We start from the raw sequence: 20,692 nt of genomic DNA on the forward strand, positions 1-20,692 counted from the left end.
ATCATCAACAAATAGCCTATCTGGAGAGGAAGTATTTGCAGATTATGACTAATGACTAATATCCAACAAGTGACTAATATCCAAAATATACAAGGAACTAAGACAAATCAACAAGAAAGAACAAAAAACCCCATTGAAAACTGGGCAAAAGACATGAACATGGCCAGGCGTGGTGGCTCATGTCTGTAATCCCAGCACTTTGGGAGGCCGAGCTGGGCAGATCACAAGGTCAGGAGATTGAGACCATCCTGGCTAACATGGTGAAACCCCATCTATACTAAAAAAAAAAAAAAAAGAAAAAAAAAATTAGCCGGGTGCGGGGGCGGGTGCCTGTAGTTCCAGCTACTTGGGAGGCTGAGGGAGGAGAATGGCATGAACCCAGGAGGTGGAGCTTGCAGTGAGCCGAGATAGCACCACTGAAGTCTGGCCTGGGTGAAAGAGTGAGACTCTGTCTCAAAAAAAAAAAAGAAGACATGAACAGACATTTCTCAAAATTAGAAATACTAGCAGCCAACAAACACATGAAAAAAATGCTCAATATCACTAATCATCAGAGAAATTAAAAGTAATACCACAATGAGATACCATCTTACACCAGTCAGAATGGCTATTATTAAAAAATCAAGAAACAATATACGCTGGCAGGCAAGGCTGTGAGGAAAAGGGTAGACTTATACACTTTTGGTGGGAATGTAAATTAGTTCAACCACTATAGAAAACAGTATAGAGATTTCTCAGAAGACTTAAGACAGAACTTCCATTTCACCAAGCAATCTCACGACTGAATATCTACCCAAAGGAAATGAAATCACTATATGAAAAAGACATTTGCACTCATATGTTCATTGCAGGACTATTCACACTAGCAAAGTCAGAATCAAGTTCAGTCTCCAGCAATGCATGATTGGATAAAAAAACTGTGGTATATATACACCATAGAATACTATGCAGCTATAAGAAAGAATGAAATCATGTCGTTTACAGAAACATAGATAAAGCTGGAAGTCATTATACTAAGTAAAATAACTCAGAAACAAATAAAATAACATATGTTCTCCTTTATAAGGGTGAGCTAAACAATGGGTACACATAGATAAAAAGATGGAAATAATAGACACTAGGAACCCCAAAAGGGAGAAGGGTGGGAGGTGCATAAGGGTTGAAAAATGACCTATTGGTTACAGTGTTCACTGTTTAGGTAATGGGTACACTGGAATCACAATCTCCACTAGTTACAATATGTTACAATACACGTGTGTATTACAATATGCCTGTGTAAAAAAACTGCACACCTATGCCTGGAATCTAAAATTTAAAAGTAATGAAGATTGAATGTCCTAGAAAGGAATAAAACAAAACATTTAGGAACGAACAATTACAACTGAAGCTTTAGCTTAAAATACAATAGTTAAATTTAGCAGCAGATTAAATGTAGCCAAAGAAGAAATCATTGAACTGGAATATAGGTCAGAAGAAAATAATTAGATTGAAGCATGAAAAAAGAAAGGATAAAAAATACAAAAAGAAAATAAAAAGCATATGGAAGTAGTGAAAAGGACTCCCAGAAAGAGATAAAGCCCAGACTGGATAGAAACAACACTTAAAGATATAATGGCCAATAATTTTCCCAAACTCTTTAAAGACATCAAAACACAAATGCATAAAGCACCATAAAGGACAACAGAATTAACAAGCAAACAAACAAACATAAAGAGAATTAAAACACATGAAATGATAAGACTAAGTAAAAGCCCCATAATCTTGAATTTGAAATGAAAGTATTTATGTTAGCTCATGATATATTTTATGCTTAAGAGGAGTTTTTAAGGATACATACCAAAATGTTTACAGGTAAACTGATAATACATCTGGGATTTACTTCAAAATAATTTGAGGGTGGGGGTGAGTTGAGATGTATAGATGTGACAAAATTGATATTGATAACTGTTGGAGGTTGGTGGTGAGTACATTGAATTCTTTATATTTTTTATACTATTCTCTCTACTTTTATATAAGTTTGAGATTTTTTCATAATAAAATTCAAAACAAAAAATATACATGATTACAATGAAACAAAATAAAGTGATTTGGGTAGTTAAAGATATTAAAGTTCTTGGATTGCCTGGATGTAGTAAAAGTACTAATTTCTATTAGATTTTAATGTCAAGGAGGTGTGTTAAAATCTCTAAAGTAATCATCCCAAATTATGAAAATTGACATTACTAGCAAGCTAAAGAAGGCAAAAATGCAGTATTTGAATATGCAAATATTTATGTTTATATATACAGTTGTTCCCCAGTATCCACGGAGGATTGGTTCCAGAATCCCCTGCCAATACAAAAATTTGAGGATGCTTAAGTTCCTTATATAAAATGGATAGTATTTGCATAAAACCTACATACATCCTCCTGTATACTTTGTCATCTCTAAATTATTTATAATTTCTAATGGAATATAAATTCTATATAAAAATTATTATACTATATTCTTAAAATTTGTATCATTTTATTATTATATTGTTATTTTATACTTTCTTAATATTTTTAATCTGCAGTTGATAGAATCCAAGGATGTGGAACTCACAGATACAAAGGGCCAATTATAATACACACATAATATATATAATCAATCTAAGGAAAGTTAAGACAGGAGAGAAAAAATATTAGAATTATTAGAACAAGTAAGACAAATAGGCCAGTACACTTAACCTCAAATATATCAGTAATTGCATTAATTGTAAATGGACTAAATATTCCCATTAAGATAACAAGATTGTCAGAGTAGATTTTTTAATTACCTATTTTAATGTGTTTATAAAAGGTGTACACCATAAATAAAATGATGCAGGTTAAAATTAAAAGGAAAAGGATAGCAAAGTAAAATGGTAAAAAAAAAAATGAAACAAAACAAAACACAAAGTAAATGTAAGCCAATGCAGCTACATATGTGTATCAAAAATTTATATATTTGCTGTGATTCTTGGAATCACTTGTAGCTTTATCTGTGTCTTAGAATTTGCTTTGATAGGAATACAAAGACAGGAGGGCTTCTAAAGCCAGTAATGTTCTATTTCTTGACATTGCTTGTAGTTACGTGGGTGTGTTCCCCTTGTAACAATTCACCAAATTATATACTTAAGATTTTGTGTACTTTTATTTATGTATTTTATTTCAATAAAAAGTTTATTTACAAAATATATCACATTAATCCAGAGCAGGGGTTGCAATCTCAGATAGCTTTAGGAATCAAGCAGGTAATGTAAACATGTAAAAGAGCCAAGAGAAAGAGACAAAATGAAAACAGAGATAAAACCAGAGAATGAATGCCCTGCCTAAAGACATTAAAATCAATTTTTGTCAAACACTGTGCAGATCAAACAAATCACACACGCAGGCCATATTTGACCTAAGGGTGACTTTCTTACAGCAACTGATATACCAAATTTAAACATCAGAATTTGAAAAGTGTGCCACTATTAAATTCTAGCCCACCTCTGAAGTATGAACCCCACCTTCAATTTGTGAGGTAGAGTATCAGTCTTTACTGGTGGATTGTGAGAAGTGAGGCCAAGAAGTTGGAGAGGTTAACATTTACAGTGGTTTAGAGAAATCATATGTTTGACAAGGCTTAAAATCCCTTCTGTTCAAAAAACATCTTATATTAGGATTATCTTTTCCTAATGTATTTATTATTGCTTTTATTATTATAATTTTTAAAGAAATCTGAACTATTATATGCCTCAGAGACCACAACAGTGAGAACAAAAATATAAAGGAAAATTTTCAAATGATGGGAAGTCCAACCCATATAACCTGAAATCTTCATGATTTTCAGATGACCATCTGATTAAGGAGAAAAGTCAAGATAAGCACATATTCATATCTGCTTATTTCTAGAATTGTTCTATCAGAAGACCATAAATTGGTCATAGGAGGGGAAGAAACACTGACACAATACTGGCTGTATTAGATGATATTAAAAGAGGCTGCTGGCTTAAGCTTAGCATGGATGAGTTGTTCTCACATAAAGATGCTGCTGTTGGCCAGGTGTGGTGGCTCACGGCTGTAATCCCAGCACTTCGGAAGGCCTAGGTGAGTAGATCCCTTGTGTCCAAGTGTTAAAGACCAGCCTTAGCAACATAGTGAGACCCCGTCTCTACTGAAATTGTTTTAATTAAAAGTTTAAAAAAATATTAAATGGTGCTGTTATTATTAGTGCATTCCTGCAATGCTAATATACTTGCATAAATATAGTTATGATTTTATAGGTGTTTTCCTCTTAGCCTCAAGAAGGGACATGTTTTAGTCTAGGGACTGTCATAACAAAATAATATGAACTATGTGGCTCAAACAACAGAAATTTATTCCCTCACAGCCCTGTAGGTTTGAAGTTCAACATTAGGATGCCAGCATGGTGGGGCTGTCTTCTTGGGTTGCAGATGTCACCATCTTGCTGCATCCTCAAGTGGCCTTTCTGCAATGCCTCTGCACAAAGAGAAAGAAACAGCAAGTTATGTGGTGTCTCTTCTTGTAAGCTCACTAATCCTATGGAATCAGGGCCCCACCCTTGTTAACCTTGATTATTTTGACAGAGGTCATATATTCAAATACAGTCGCATTGGGAGTTAGAGATTCAACATATACATTTTAGGGGAACACAAACATTCTGGCTGTAACAGTTGGAAAGGGACAGGTTGGGCAAAACACAGTTGAGGGAACAGAGGTGCTAGAAGAAATGTAGTAGTAGCAAAAGGTGAGGGTGGGGAGATAATAGGAGCTTCATATGTCTTGCTAAGAAGTTCAGGCTTTGCTTTTAGTACAGACCCTCTTCTGCTAGCTTTGTACAAGCCACCATCACCTTTGATGCAGATTACTACAAAAGCCACCCAAGGTGTATAAAGTGAGAAAACACATACTTAAATCAATACATGGCCAGGTTTTGCTGGTAACTTGGGAACACAGTAAGGGAAGGAAAACAACCTTGTTGTGAAGAGGGCAAACCAAGGAAGGTCAGAAAGACATAGAGACAGTGGAAGTTCAAGGAACCGGAGGTCATCCCAAAGTCATAAGGTGGATGTAACAAGAGCACCTAACAACAGAGCTGGAAGGAAGGAAGGAAGGACCTGTTTAGGAAGCAAGATATTCCCAGATGACTATTGCAGAGGTGGTATAACTCAGCGCAACGCTTGTATGGGTAGCCAAGGTAGGGTGGCAGGGAGAGTCACCAGCAAACATGGCCACAATAATGGAAACTAAACTTTGTAAGTGTTTACCATGCACCAGGCTCTGTGCTACATGCTTTCTGCACATTATCTCATTTAATCCTCACACAGGGATTTAAGCCTCAAATTTTTTCAGAGAAGACATAAAAATTACCACCAGTAAGAACATGAAAAGATGTTCATTAGCATTAGTCATTAGAGGAAATACAAATCCAAAGATCAGGGAGATACCACTTCACACCCACCAGAATGGCTATTCCCCTAGAACACAATATACTAAATCACTCTTTAAAACATAACATTTTCCACAAACTCACCTCTCTGAATCCATTTTGCTTTGCCAGTGTTTTATGTTATTCAGACATGAGTTTGAATCTCAGCAATTCTACTTCCGAGCCCTATGACCTAGGAAAAGTGACAATTTCTCTGAATATCAATTTCCCAATCCAAAAAAATGGGAATACCTCTTGGAGTTGTGGTGAGGATTGAATAAGATAATGAATATAAAGTGCCTAGTGCAGTAAGAGGCATATTATTGTTCAATAAATGCTAGCTGTGAATGCTACTGCTATAGTTATTTCATTTACTGTAGAAATGATTAATTTAAACTCCTTCAAGTAACTTACTAAAGAGTGAAAGTTCTCCAAAAGGCCTGAATTTCATTGCAAACCTCTTTCCTTGTTTTGCTCTTTTAGTCAGGACAATAAACTTTGCTCAGGTGTGTCTTTGGCTCTCAAGTATTGCTTTAAAGAATGACCAAACTTTGTCATAAAACATTCTTAAAGGAGTTCAGGACATGACACCCCAAAATATGCTGCTTTCACATATTGATTATTTTGAGCTGATGCCACTTCAACAGCAAAAGCAAAAGAGGCTTTCTCTGAACTCACCTGCCTAAAAACAGACCCTCCAAAAGAAATTCAATTGCCATATATCCTCTCCCTGGGAGTTTTATTAATCAGGAAAGATAGACTTTTATCACAAAAGAGGAAACTGGGCCGGGCGCGGTGGCTCAAGCCTGTAATCCCAGCACTTTGGGAGGCCGAGACGGGTGGATCACGAGGTCAGGAGATCGAGACCATCCTGGCTAACACGGTGAAACCCCGTCTCTACTAAAAAATACAAAAAATTAGCCGGGCGAGATGGCGGACGCCTGTAGTCCCAGCTACTCGGGAGGCTGAGGCAGGAGAACCGCGTAAACCTGGGAGGCGGAGCTTGCAGTGAGCCGAGATCGCGCCACTGCACTCCAGCCTGGGCGACAGAGTGAGACCCCGTCTCAAAAAAAAAAAAAAAAAAAAAAAAAAAAAAAAAAAAAAAAAGGAAACTGGAAGTCAACACCACCTACAGAAAAACTTTTTCATGAACTGTTATATCTCCCATTGATTCTTCTAAAAACCCATTCATCTTTCCCCAAAATCATTTACTCCACCCTAAGTGGCTTACATCACTCCTCCCCATCCCCTGTTAACACAGTATGTAAGCTCTCAAATCTCATCTCTTTTAGGAGTATTCATTTTTTTCCTGTGGCACCCCATGAACATAATATGAAAATGAATATGCCTTCTCTCTTATTAATCTGCCTGTTGTCAGTTTATTTCATAGACACAGCTATCCAACCTAGGAAAGTACAGGGAAATTCTTTCCCTATATCCTTAAATCATAAGATTCAACTGGCATCATCAATGAAACAAACATTCGGAAAACTAAATTCAGAGACATTATAGATGGCTTTTCTGAGGGAGAAAAATAAGAACTAATAGGCATTTTCGGGTAAGGCAATACAGATGTTTTTCATTAAATTATGTTTTTCCCCATGACCCACATCTTGAAAACCCCTTCCTAATCAAAGACCAGTAGTCTTGAGTGATTATTTGAAGAACGTTTTTACTTCCGTTTGGTCTTTTCTTTGTTGAGTTGATGAATCTGCTGGAATTAGATTCAGCGCACATAACATAAATTCAAATAATGCTGGCTTAAGTTTACAAGGATTTATTTTTATCTTATGTAACGAAGTCCAGAGGTAAGTAATCCAGGGCTCATGCTGCATTTTCTTATCATTGGGAACCCAGGCTCCTCTGTATTTCTACTGTATTAAAGGGCTGCCACCCTCCCAGTTCAGCTTATGGTACAGATGGCTGTTGTTTCAAGATGACTGCTAGAACGTCTGTCATTATGCCCAAATTCTAGCCAGCAGGAAGGAAGAAGGGAGGAAGGACAGAGGGGCCTGTATCAGCTCTTCGTCCTCCTCTTAATTGGCATTGCTAGAATTCCCACCCATTAGTTTTTCCTTGCATCTCAATGGTAATGTCTAAGAGAAAAAAAGCCTGGGAAATATTTTCACTTATTATTATTTTTTTAACCCAGGTCCATTGGCCAGAATAAAACCAGCTTCCTTTTCCTAAGGAAGAAGGAGAAAATAGAATTAAGGAGCAGTCTCTGGCATAGCTTGTACTCCATACTTTTACTTCCATTCAGAACTGAGAGATTTAGAAAACAAATCTCTTTTTGTCTCCCCATCCCCTGCTTTGAGAATGCTTCTTCCAGAGTGTTAACTCTCTTCTAATGACCTATTATCTTGGCAGGCTGCACTTTTCACACCCTCCATAGGCTGCAGTGATCCATTGGATGATTGTCCCATTATGTAGATAAGTTCCTATTGCTGGCTGTTTATGCTTTTCTCCCATTTTTAGGCTATTAGCAATCCTGCAATAAACATTCTCATAATTAAATTTGTATGAGAATTTTATATTATTTATTTAGAAAAAGTTTATAGAAGTGTACTTACTGCATCAAAGAAAGGCACTTTTGTGGCTTTTGAATTGTCCAATATCTTTTTTGGTTACCCAAGTTAAAAGATGATGGAAAATGTCGGGGAACAAATGCTCTAGAAGCTGCCAGCATAGACTCTACTACACTAAGTCTTGTTTAAAAAGGTCCCCGTAAACAAAACCCTAGTTGACTTGAAATAGCTACAGAATCATAACTGGTTTTTTTGGGAGCAGAGATTATCTCTGTTCCTCCCTTAGTGATACTTAGCCACCTACTGGTAATTTGCTTATTATCAAAAGGAGTGGCCGGGTAAGGTGGCTCACGCCTGTAATCACAGCACTTTGGGAAGCTGAGGAGGGCGGATCACGAGGTCAGGAGATCAAGACCATCCTGGCTAACATAGTGAAACCCTGTCTCTACAAAAAATACAAAAAATATTAGCAGGGCGTGGTGGCGGGCGCCTGTAGTCCCAGCTACTCCAGAGGCTCAGGCAGGAAAATGGCGTGAACCCGGGAGGCGGAGTTTGCAGTGAGCCGAGATGGTGCCACTGCACTCCAGCCTGGGCGACAGAGCGAGACTCCATCTCAAAAGAGAAAATAAAAAAAAAAAAAAAAAAAAAAAAAAAAAGGAACTTTTTTTTTCACTTTAGCCAGCGTATCAGAGAAGAATCCACACCTGATTGTCTTATTTCCCCACTTCCCCTCCCCCCCCATGCCCAGAGCAGTATTCACACATTCATGAAAAGAAAACACATCACTTAGAACATTTGAATGGAGGACGTGTTTTTATTTTGCTCTTCTATGTTTTACCTCCACTTCTCCACAATTTTGACCCCTTCAAAATAAATCTTAACTAATTGTTCTCTATACATTATATTAGGAATCTTGGCTGTAAACTTAATCTTGAGGTTAGCAAGAAAATAAATCTTGAAGCCACTATTTTGACACATTCTGTAATTCTTAGAATTTCCATTCTAACAATTTTCTGGATGAATTTAATGACTGTTTATATTTTACGAGCTAAAGTGCCAATTAAAATTTATTATTCATTTATCATCTTTAAGACTTACTTGTCTGTTTTTATTCAAATGCAATAAAAAAGGGGGACTAATGAGAGTAACTCCCGTTGAGAGTTCAATAAAGAAGAGAGAAAACGTATTTTTTGGCACACATTCAAATCATTTCCTTTTACTGGTAGGGCCAAATCTTCTCATATTGGGAAAGGAAATTAGCTTTGCTTCAAGGCACGTTCTGAAGAGCAATTTACTAATGAACTTAGGAATACTCTGCCCTCAAAACCCTCCTATACATTACCTGAATGCAGAGAAACTTGAGACGTTCAGCAAGGGAGGTGAGGCCAGGAGTGTTGAGGGGTCCAGGTCCATCTGTGGAGTTCACTGCCACTCTCCTGTGTGGATTTCAGTCCTTATTTTCCTGGATTTTGAGTTGCATTCTCAATATATTATTTTTATTTTTATTCATAGTGAAAACATTGAAGACTGAATTTTTTTCTGAATTCATACATTTTATATGACATGTTATTTTTTATTTTCTAAATATTTTACTGTTGAAGTAGTTCCTCTTTCACACAAAAAACTAATAGTTTTGGCTGTCTTTGTTTAATTTCTAGATGACCTTTTCTTTAATATTTTGTAATTCACATTTAATTTTATTGCCTTGTAGTCAAGGAATATTTCTGAAAGGACTTCTCCTCTTTGGAACTTATTAAGAGTGTCTTTGAGGTTTAATATGTAATTATTATCTTAAAAATATTTAATGTATACTAAAATGTAAGACATAATTTATGCTGTGGAATTAAGCAAAGACCATCCAAATGAGAAGAAGCTATGGCTATTTACTCAGTCTGGGAGTCAGCCCACAGTTTCTTGTGTTGACAGAGACTCAAAAGGCAGGCTGAGTGGGAAAACTTCACAAGGAGGGGAAAAAGGTGGGGCCTCAGCTGTGCCCTGATTAGAGGCTGCTGGCCTGGGAAGTTGACCTGAAGCACAGCATCTTATCTGATTGTTTAAGGGTGCATATTTACCTTTCTCCTATTGGTCCTAAATTAGAAGCAAGGGAAACAATTAAAGGAGCTATCAGTTATGAATCAAGTTCTGGGTTTGTTGGGCTAATTGCTATGGTGGTATTGTTTGGCTTCCTGAGCTGGTTGCTGCAGGTTGTGGATAAGAGTTCTATTTTATGTATATGGTCTGGCCATTGTCTATATGTTCAGTCTCTCAATGCATTATTTGTACTTATTCTTTTGAATTTGCCTTTACTAATTATGGTCTCTATATTGTCTTTTTTTAATACATTTTTTGCCTGTTTAACTAAAAGTGCTATTAAAAACTTTCACAGTTTTGGTTGGACGTGGTGGCTCATGCTTGTAATCCCAGCACTTTGGGAGGCTGAGGTGGGCAGATCACTGGAGGTCAGGAGTTCAAGACCAGCCTGGCCAATGTGGTGAAACCCCATCTCTGTTAAAAACATAAAAATCAGCTGGGCATGATGGTGCACACCTGTAATAGCAGCTACTCGGGAGGCTGAGGTGGGAGGATCACTTGAACCCAAGCAGTGGAGGTTGCAGTGAGCAGGGATCATGCCACTGCACTCCTGCACTCCAGCCTAGGCAGCAGAACGAGATTCCATATCAAAAAGAAAGAAAGAAAGAAAAAGAAAAAAAGAAAAAAAAGAAAACCTTTCATACTTTCTCTCATCTTTTAGTATTTTTTATCAATATTTGTCTTATACATTTCAATGGTTTATTATTTGGTTCCTAAAGGCTCCTGATTAGCATATCTTTAATGTATGTTTGTGTATGTATGTTGATCTCTCACTGATATGCACACATAAGTCTTTTCATTTATTAGCTTTGCTTTAAATTTTGCTAATGTGATATTAATATTATGTTTGTCTATCTTCTTTTTATTGCAGTTCTTTACCAAGCACCAAACTAAGCATTTTAAATAATATCTCATTTTTGTAACTGTTTTGGCATTTATCTTCTTCATTGTGACTTTACCTGAAATAATTATCAATGTGTATTTCTATATTTGAGTGTTTCAATACTTATCAAGAGTTTGCTTCCCCATTCTTGGTTCCTGTGTGTGCTTTTTTTTTTTTTTTTTTTTTTGAGGCAGAGTCTCGCCCAGTCGCCCAGGCTGGAGTGCAGTGACGCAATCTCGGCTCACTGCAAGCTCCGCCTCCCGGGTTCAAGCCATTCTCCTGCCTCAGCCTCCCGAGTAGCTGGGACCACAGGTGCCCGCCACCACGCCTGGCCAATCTCCTGCACTTTTAATAGAGACGGGGTTTCACCGTGGTCTCGATCTCCTCATCCCGTGATTCGCCCGCCTTGGCCTCCCAAAGTGCTGGGACTACAGGCTGAGCCACCGCGCCCGGCCGGTTCCTGTGTTTTGACACAGCTCTCAATTTTCTGTGGTACTTCGGGTAGTATTTTTTTTTTTTTTTTTTCCCAAGAAGTCACCTGGATAAGATTCTGAACACCTGGCATTTCTGTAAGAGCCTTTTTCTTCATTCCACAACAATAATGATATAGATGGGTATAGAAATCTTGAATTCATAACTCAAATCTCCATAGATGTTGCTCCATTTAATTCTGGTATTTTATGTTACCAAAAAAAAAAAAAAATCTAAAGTCAGTCCGAGATTTCTTTCTTGATAGGTTATCTGATTTTGTCTTTTGTTTCTGACTTTTTTTTTTAGATTTCATGCTTTCACCAAGTTATGTCTATTTATTGGTCGTCTGTTATATGAGTTATCTGAGCTGTCATATGCTCTTTTGATCCGCCGATTAATGTGAATTCATAGATTGTTTTCTTTATGTCTTTGAATATAAATTGCCTTCCATTTATCCTAATCTTATCTTCAGGAACTCTAACTGTTCAATGTTAGTAATTTTGGCCTTTCTGTCATCATTTAAATATCTTGGTCCTATTCTTCTACATGGGAAGAATAATTTATACTTTATTAATCAATAATTTGATTTTGATTCAATGATTAGCGGTGTTAATTCTACTTTTTATTGTTTCTAAAGTACCTTAAAAGTTGCTTTGTCTATGAAAAGTTTTAAAACATTCTTTCTTTGTATTATCTGGTGCCTTTTTATTTCTGTCAGCTTCTCGGTGTTTTCCCTCTCACAACCTATCTAATGTCTTATTATCTCATCTTTCGCCTTTTATTCCATACCGTTAAAGTGTCCCCAAAATGCAAAAAGAATGCAAAATATGCACTGTCTAAAATTTCAGTGTTTCTTGAGCTGAAGTTTTTTTGAATGTATACTCTTTTTCTGATATTTTCGTGCTCTTTTTTAACTCAGTGCTAGGAAATCTCTCTCTCTCTCTCATATGTTTCACTCATCTACTGAAAGTTTTTAATTGGCTAACATCTGAATAAATGCACATATCTTTTATTTGGATTATTCCTACACTAGTTGCACAATGCCATCATTGTTTCCTTCTCCAGGAAGAGCTGGGTCTTGTTCATAGAGAAAATCAGTTTCTCTCAATCAGGAGAAAAATGGCATTGTCCTATCACTATGTGAATAATTCAACTAAAAAGAATCACTTTTCTCCCAGTAAAGCTTGTTCTTTCTTAGAAAAATTGGATTTCTTTATATTCAATGCCTTTGCTTCAGAGCACAACATATGACCTGGGAAAGGCATTTACCCTTGTTAAACCTTCGTTTTCTCATTTCTAAAACGATAAGGGTTATCTCCATGATCTTTAGGAAGCCGGAATCGATCTGGTTTTAATGGTCCTTTGATTCTAATTAGAAATTTCCAACTGCAAAAGTTGAGGGGAATTCTTACCTCTTCAGAAGCCTACTAATTAAACAACTTTTGCTGTAATGAGTGTCAGTCACCTTTATGAATCAGCTTGTCACTTAATAATAGAAACATATGGCTTCTGGCCCATGCAGAAGGAATGTAGACAATAGACCGTAGTAACAAGCTGACTCCCATTCTCCTGTTGCTCCCCTACCTCTCTCAGTTTCCAGAGTCAACTTAGGACAATTCCATACTGTGATTATTTACGCCTTCTTTGCTTTCGTAAGTCAACAAACAGTATTAACCACTTACTATGAGGAGGCACGGTTCCAGGTGCTAAGGACCCACAGTGTACTTGATTACAAATTACAGCTAAAATAATAAAGCAATAAAAAGGATAATTTTGCTTTCATCATTAAAAGCTCAGTGATAGAGTAAGCCTTAGACTTGATTTGCCTTGCAATACAGCAGTGGTAGAGGGCAGAGGAGAAGTCTCATCCTAAGCCTTACTCCCAAGGCTGGTTATAGGATGCTGTATTAGTTTGCTAGGACTGCCGTAACAAATACCAAAGACTGGGCGGCTTAAACAACAGAAATTTACTTTCTCACAGTTCTAGAGGCTAGAAGTCCTCTATCAAGGTGTTGGTTATTTTTATTTTGAGGCCTTTCCCATTGGATTGTAGGTGGCTGTCTTGTCCATTTTTTTTTCACATGGCTTTTTCTCTGTCCGTGTCTGTGTCCTAATCTTCTCTTCTTACGAGGATACCACCAGTTATACTGGATTAGGGCCCACCCAGAATTACCTCATCTTTTTTTCTTCATTATCTCTTTAAAGTCTCTATCTCTAAGTATGTCACATTCTGAAGGACTGGAGGTTAGGACTTTAACATATGAATTTAGGGGAGATGCAATTCAGCCCATAACAAATGCCTGCTAGTAACTCATGGGAACTCTCATCCACATGCAAAGAGATAGAATGTGACTTCTACAAGTTTTATTAGAAGTATAGGAAGGAACTCTTCCCAGTAGGGCTTGACAAGCCTGTGCATGTGCCTCACTGACATAACTAAGTTATATGGTCATATTTGAACTAATCCATGGAACAACACATGCAATTACACTGATGCGCTTAGGCGAAAGTCAAATGTCTCACTCCTGAAAATTCAGACTTCCCCAAAACACATGGGCTAAGCAGATAAGACGGACACTTCAACTGAAAGCCAGGGTGCTTAACAAAAGCAGGAGAAATAGATGTTGCGGAGGTAATCCCAACGTGCAATGCAAATGCTGTGAGGGAAAATGATAGAGTCCCGAACATACTGGAGCTTGTAGTTAGAGGAAGGAAAAATAAGATTTTTCTCAGGGCTTTGGGATTGGGGCACCTGGCAGTCAGCATCTAGATTCCAAAGCAGGTCAGAAGATGCCTCTTCCCGAGAGTCGGAAACCTTTTGAATATCTTTGAGTATTGAAAACATTTTAACACTGCCTGAGAAAAGTAGTATTTGTGAAGTTATACATTTAGCCTATCCCATTCAACTCAGGGGAATGTACACAGATCAAATAAATTGCAATTGTGTTACTGTGTTTCCCTCCCTGATATTCACATAGAAAGGTTAGCGGTGAGCACTAACCTTCAGGACCTTTAAAGGCATCATTGCTTTCACCCTTGCACCAGCCTTTTGGGGTAAATATTTCCATTTTCTAGAAGAGGATAATGAGGCTCAGAGAGGGTAAGTGGTCTCCCCAAGGTCTTCTAGCTGAATTGTAACCAGCTTGACCTGCCTTTTGAATTCCACCATCCTGCCTGTGAGGGAAGAGGGAATAAGGAGTTGCAGGGTCATTTTTCCCCTCAAGAGGCTAGAGAGTAACCAAGTATCTGTACAAAACAGTTTTGAGAATTTGATGGCCCTTTTACCTTCTCAGGAGTCCCTGGGGGAAGTTACACTTTTAGGATCCCCAGGAATAGAGTGACAAAATACAGCTACCACAATGTGCTCCTGTGCAACTGTGCCCTTGCTCAGCAATGACTGACTCCATTCTGACTGAACTCTGCCAAAAACTCTTAACATTAATAATTATTACCTGTTCCCGATTTTAATAATTAAGAGTTTTACAACTTCCAGTGACTCTTAATTCAGGTTTCTTTGGCTTTCTGTTCTTGGACAATAACAGTATGGTCACTGTTACACAGACAGAAGCTAGACATAGTCTATGATGAACTGCTTCCTCCACAATAATCTCACTGCATCCTCTTTAATTCCCAAAGTTTTTGTACAATTTAGTCATTGTTTCAAAATTCGAGGAATCAACATTTGTGTTAAAATGTGTTCTTGTAACATATTTTTGTTGCAGAGCCAATTCATGATACTCCAAACTCATATACCCAACTGCTTACCCAACACGTCAAAAATTCCCCTTCTTATACACTTGCTTCTTCCATCTCAGTCGATGCCAACACATCTTTGTGGTTGCTTAGGACAAACATAAAGTCATCCCAGATCCCTCACTTTCTCTCACACCACATATCCAATTCGTCAAGGAATCAATTGACCTTAAGAAATTCCTCTGAAACCCACACTCCTTGCCATCTCTATTGTTTCTACTCTGGTCTAAGTGATCATCCTCTCTTGCTTAGATGACTTAGCTATCCTCCTAACAGGTCTTTCTCCTGCTATATTTGTCTCCTTATAGTCTAAGCAAGAGTAGCAAACTATGACTCACAAGGCAAATCTGGTCAGCTGCTTGTTTTTGTAAATAAACTTTTATTGGAATAGCAGGCTCATTTGTTTATGTATTGTATATAGCTGCTTTCGTGCTAACGTGGCAGAATTGAATTAATGTGGCATAGATTTTATGGCCTGCAAGGCCTAGAATATTTACTGTCTGACCCTTTAAAGAAAAAGCTTGCTGGCAGGGTGCGGTGGCTCTCACCTATAATCCTAGCACTGTGGGAGGCTGAAGAGGGTGGATCACTTGAGGTCAGCAGCTCAAGACCAGCCAGGCCAACATGATGAAATCCCATCTCTAAAAATATAAAAAAGTTAGCCAGGGGTGGTGACAGGCACCTGTAGTCCCAGCTACTCAAGAGGCTGAGGCTTGAACCGGGGAGGCTGAGATTGCAGTGAGCCACAATCACACCACTGCACTCCAGTCTGGGCTACAGAGCAAGACTCCATCTAAAAAATAAAATGAAAGGAAAGAAAAGTTTGCTGACCTATGGACGATTCTCAACTCAGCAACTTGATAGGTCCTTTCAAAGTGAAAATCAGATCAGGTCATGTCTCTGCCCACATTCCTCCTATGACTCTTCATTCTAGTCAGAGTAAGATCCAAAGGCTTGCCAAGGCCTTCAAGGCTACATGATCTGGCTTTGCTTTTGCCTCTTCTGCTACTCTCCCCGTCATGCATTCTGCTCCCGTCCAGTGGATTCCTCACTGTTCTTCCCACATGCCAAGCACATTTCTACTCAGGGCCTTTGCATGTGCTGTTCCTTCTGCCTGGAGAGCTCTTTCTCCAGAAAATCTGTATGGCTAACTCCCTCATGTCCTTCAAATCTTTCTTCAAATGTCAGTTTCTTATGGGGCTTTCTGTGACCAACCTGATGAATACAGCCCACCAGCCCCAGACCACAGCGTTCCTGACTTCCTTTACTCTGCTTCACTTTTCCCTGTTTCACAGCAATTGTGAAACAGCAACATTCTATTCTACTATAACTTACTTATTCATTGAATGTACCATTGATTGTTTGCCTAGCCTCCCTATAATATAAGACAGGGATCTTTGTTTTGTTCTCCAAGAACTTAGAACAGTAGTTATTCAATTAATATTTGCTGAAGCAATGAATGAACCAAATTAATGAATGAAAGATGAATATAAAATATTTATACGTCCTAACACTCTATGAAGTAGTATGAGAGATATCCACCAAAAAAAAAAAAAAAGGTGACATGTTCCGTTATACCAAGAATTTTTTATCACATACACAGTTAAAGGAATTCAGGAACAGTATATTGACATATAATTAGGATTAAAGTATATATAGAATGTACAAAGCAGATTTCAGTAAAAGACAGCAAAGGAGAACAAAGTGGTTCAGGAAGACTTTATGAAACACCATGAATCCTTCCCAGAAAAATGAAAAGAATGAAGCAGATAGGAAGTTAAATCTTCTAAATATGGAATATAGGACATATTAAATGTAATACACATATTCTATGATATATATGTGAAAATATAATGTTATATAATGATATACGTGTGTTTATCTGTATCTCATCTGTATGTATAACATAATATATAGATATATAGTATATATATTTTATAATATGTACATATTTTATACAGATACCTATATATTTACGCACATATAGAGATATAGATATATAAAATTCAAAGGTATTAACACTCTGAATTTTTTTATAAAAAGAAAAATGTTATGAAATTAGGTAACTACCACTGGCCAATAGAGAGGCACTTAATCTCGTCACTAATGTGATGTTCTGTCCTGTGAGCCAATTATATGTCATCTGGCCTCACCATGATCATATATTCATTCATTCAACAACCAAAACTCTGAGCATCTTCTATCCATCAAGCTTGTGCTAAGTGCCAGAGATCCACTGGTGAGCAGAAACAAAAGTTCTCCTGCCCTATGGAGCCTAAGTCTATTGGGGATGACAGAGATTAAACCCACACTGGTCAAAGAGGGTGCAAGGGGTCTCCAAGACCAGTCACATCTTCTTGCTCTGATTCTATAATCATGAAGCAATCTTCCAATGATGACTGCAGTCTCTCAGACACACTGTTATCAGGAAACTGTGGGTTTTGGGAAATGGGGGTAGATAGGAGGGCCTAATTGGAAACTAGTTTCTACACCTGCTGTGCTGGCCCAAGAACTAAGCCATGGGCCCTGGCAAAGCCTCCCCGTGGGAAAGCCACTCTGTAGGTCTCTACATAGTTTGTCCCCAGCCCAGCACAGCAGGTCTAGAAAGCCAGTCTGTAGGTCTTCTACAGGCCCAGGTGGAGTCTGCCAGTGATGGGTATAGACATGATATTTAGAAGATAGATGAGAAGGAGAAACCATTATTCTCCTGTAGCAGGGCTAACAGAACATGAGCAGATGGCAAACATGAGATTATCAGCACCTTCTGGGCTAGTTCCTGGAAATAAGCTGATTTCCTGCTGCTTCCAAAAATTCTTAAAGCTTTCAGACTCCTGGGCAAGCTCCTGCAAAACACCGGTTTTGTTGCTGCAAGCACCTGCAGTAGCTCTCTAGCCATCCAGGTACTTGTTGACCTTAGGAACTCAAGCCATAGCTTCCACGATTTTCACTCCCTGATCCCTCTTCAGTCTCAAATTGTTGTATCCAAACCCTTCCTGCTTGCAATATCTTAGAAAGGCCACCTTCTGACCAAATCTGACCAGTTGGGTAGGTTTGTAGAGGAAGAATTATTGGATTATTCCCAATTCTTTTGATCCTCACTCAAATCTCCTAAGACCAAAGCTACAGTGGCCTCCCTTTAGGGAAGAAAGCAGAGGAAAGGAGCAGAGGAATTATTTTCTGTGAATTACCTGTTTCCACATTCTACTATTAGTGACTAAACTGCATTTGCACTTCCTGTATTCCTGTTTTAGCAAAAGCTAAAAGAGTTTCAAAGAACTTAAATTGTATTCTAAGAAGAGAATTTAGAAAGGCCTTTCCAGAATAGAGGAATCTTAAATGATGGGTAGGTTTCCCAAAGAGATAGGTGGGGAAGCCATTCTAACCTAGAAAACAGGATGCCTAGAAGTATGCGCTGTTTTCAGAAAATGGCAGACACAGGCTTCCTTGGCTAGAGAACAAAGACTTTATACAGGAGTAGGTTCATAAATACAAGCACAAGAGCCCTTTATAGCATCCGAGTCTAGTGATTTTCAATTATTCTGCCTATAAGCATCAACTGCAAGAATAGTTAAAATTCTGTTGAAGAGAAGAAATAAGTTTCCTGCTGTGCCAGAAACCCTTAAGAAAAAGCAAAGGAATTTCACAGAGCTGAAGATCAAGCACCTGAGAAACAAGTTTGCCTCAAGAGATGCTTCCAAAGGCAAGAAGGAAGCTTACTGATGAAAAAGCGAAACACTATCCCAAGGAGTACAGGCAGATGGACAGAACTGAAATTCAAATGGCTACAATGGCAAAAAAAAAAAAAAAGCTGACCACTTCTATGTACCTGCAGAACCCAAACTGGCATTTGTCATCAGGATCAATGGTGTGAGCCCAAAGGTCCAAAAGGTGTTGTAGCTTCTTCGCCTTTGTCAGATCTTCAATGGAAGCTTTGTTAAGCTCAACAAGGTTTCCATTAGCATGCTGAGGATTGTAGAACCATATATTGCACGAGGGTACCCAAACCTGAAGTCATTAAATGAACTAATCTACAAGCATTGTTATGGCAAGATCAATAAGAAGCGAACTGCCCTGATAGACACCACTTTGATTGCTTGATCTGGCTTCATCTGCATAGAGGATCTGATTTATAAAATTTGTACTGCTGAAAAACACTTCAAAGAAGCAAAAAACTTCCTATACTCCTTCAAATTATCACCTTCATGAGATGGAATGAAGAGAAAGACCACTCATTTTGTAGAGGTGGAGATGTTGGCAACAGGGAAAACCAGATTAATGGGCTCATTAGAAGGATAAAATAAGGTGTCTGCCATGACTATTTTTGTTATCTTGTCAGTTAATAAACAGCGACTGCTTTCAATTTGTAAAAAAAAAAAAAAAAAAAAAAAATTGTTAAAATACATCTACACACTCACACCAAAGGTTCTAATTTAATTGGTATGAAGCCAAACAAAGACATTAGTACTTTTCCAGAGCTTCCCAGGTGATCGTAATTTGCAGCCAGTGCTGAGAAACACTGAGATGATACACATAAAATGCCTAGCCCAGAGCCTGCTCAAGAACTGTTAGCTGTTGCTCTCTGCTGTCATTGCTCAGGTGGTTGAGACTTGGGCCCAGGCTTCCTAGGGGAGTGTTCCTCCCATTGCCCCACAGTCCCCTGGAAGTGGTGGAAAAGGAGACACTATAGCAGCACTTCTCAGCACTGGCTACACATTTGAATCAACAGAGGAGCTTTGCAAAGGTTTGCAAAAGATGTCTGGATCTGTCTCTCACCAATTAGAATCTCTGGAGGTGGGACCCAGGTATCCCCATTATTTACTTTCCCCATTAATTATTCCACAAATATCCTCATATGATCTGATCCCTATTTCTCCATAATTATTTATTGGTATTTCTCTTTGCCATTTCAGTGTTCACAATCTGCTTTGTATTAAAGATGCTTGTTTATGTTCTCTCTCCCACTGTGAACCACTGCAGATCAAGGACTGGGTTTGTTTTGTTTTGTTTTAGTTTTTATACAATCACTTTCCCCCTTGCACTCAGCATACAGCAGAGCTCTAATACATGGTATATACTTACATAATATTAATTTAGTTAATCGTCAGAGACCACAGATACTCAACTATAAGACTTTCCTGCCTTCTCCACTCTACTTTTCCATTTTTCATGTTTTCTTTGTTGTTGTGCATTTTTATGCCTTCTTCTTACTGTAGCCAAAGTTATTTTATTCAAAATTCAAATTAATTTAATTATGAAAGCTGAGTAATTGGCCTAATAATATAGACACAGTGGTGCAATGAGCATGCAGTTAGTTACGATGTTCCATCTATTTTTCTGTTGTTTGAAGGCATCCACAATTTATAAAGTACCTGGTGATTCAAAAATTAAGAACCACTGGTCTAGGAGTAGGTTGAGGCCAGTCTATGGAATCTTCCAACACCCAGGAGCAGGAGTTGGAATGGAATAAATTAGAGCACTGGGTCAATCCTGAAATCTTTGAGCAGAGGAACCTAAACAGAGAGGTATTTAAGCT

General features: G+C 38.0%; 1 protein-coding gene and 1 pseudogene across 5 annotated transcripts in view; both read left to right on the forward strand.

Moving 5' to 3' along the window:
- NPSR1 (neuropeptide S receptor 1) overlaps nt 1–20,692 on the forward strand; it is a 238,349-nt gene that overhangs the window by 35,691 nt on the left and 181,966 nt on the right. The window lies entirely within an intron of this gene.
- Nucleotides 5,233–19,460, forward strand: LOC105517594 (annotated as a pseudogene).

The sequence above is a fragment of the Colobus angolensis genome, unplaced genomic scaffold (assembly GCF_000951035.1).
Source record: "Colobus angolensis palliatus isolate OR3802 unplaced genomic scaffold, Cang.pa_1.0 Scaffold302, whole genome shotgun sequence".
Taxonomy (NCBI): Eukaryota; Metazoa; Chordata; class Mammalia; order Primates; family Cercopithecidae; genus Colobus; species Colobus angolensis.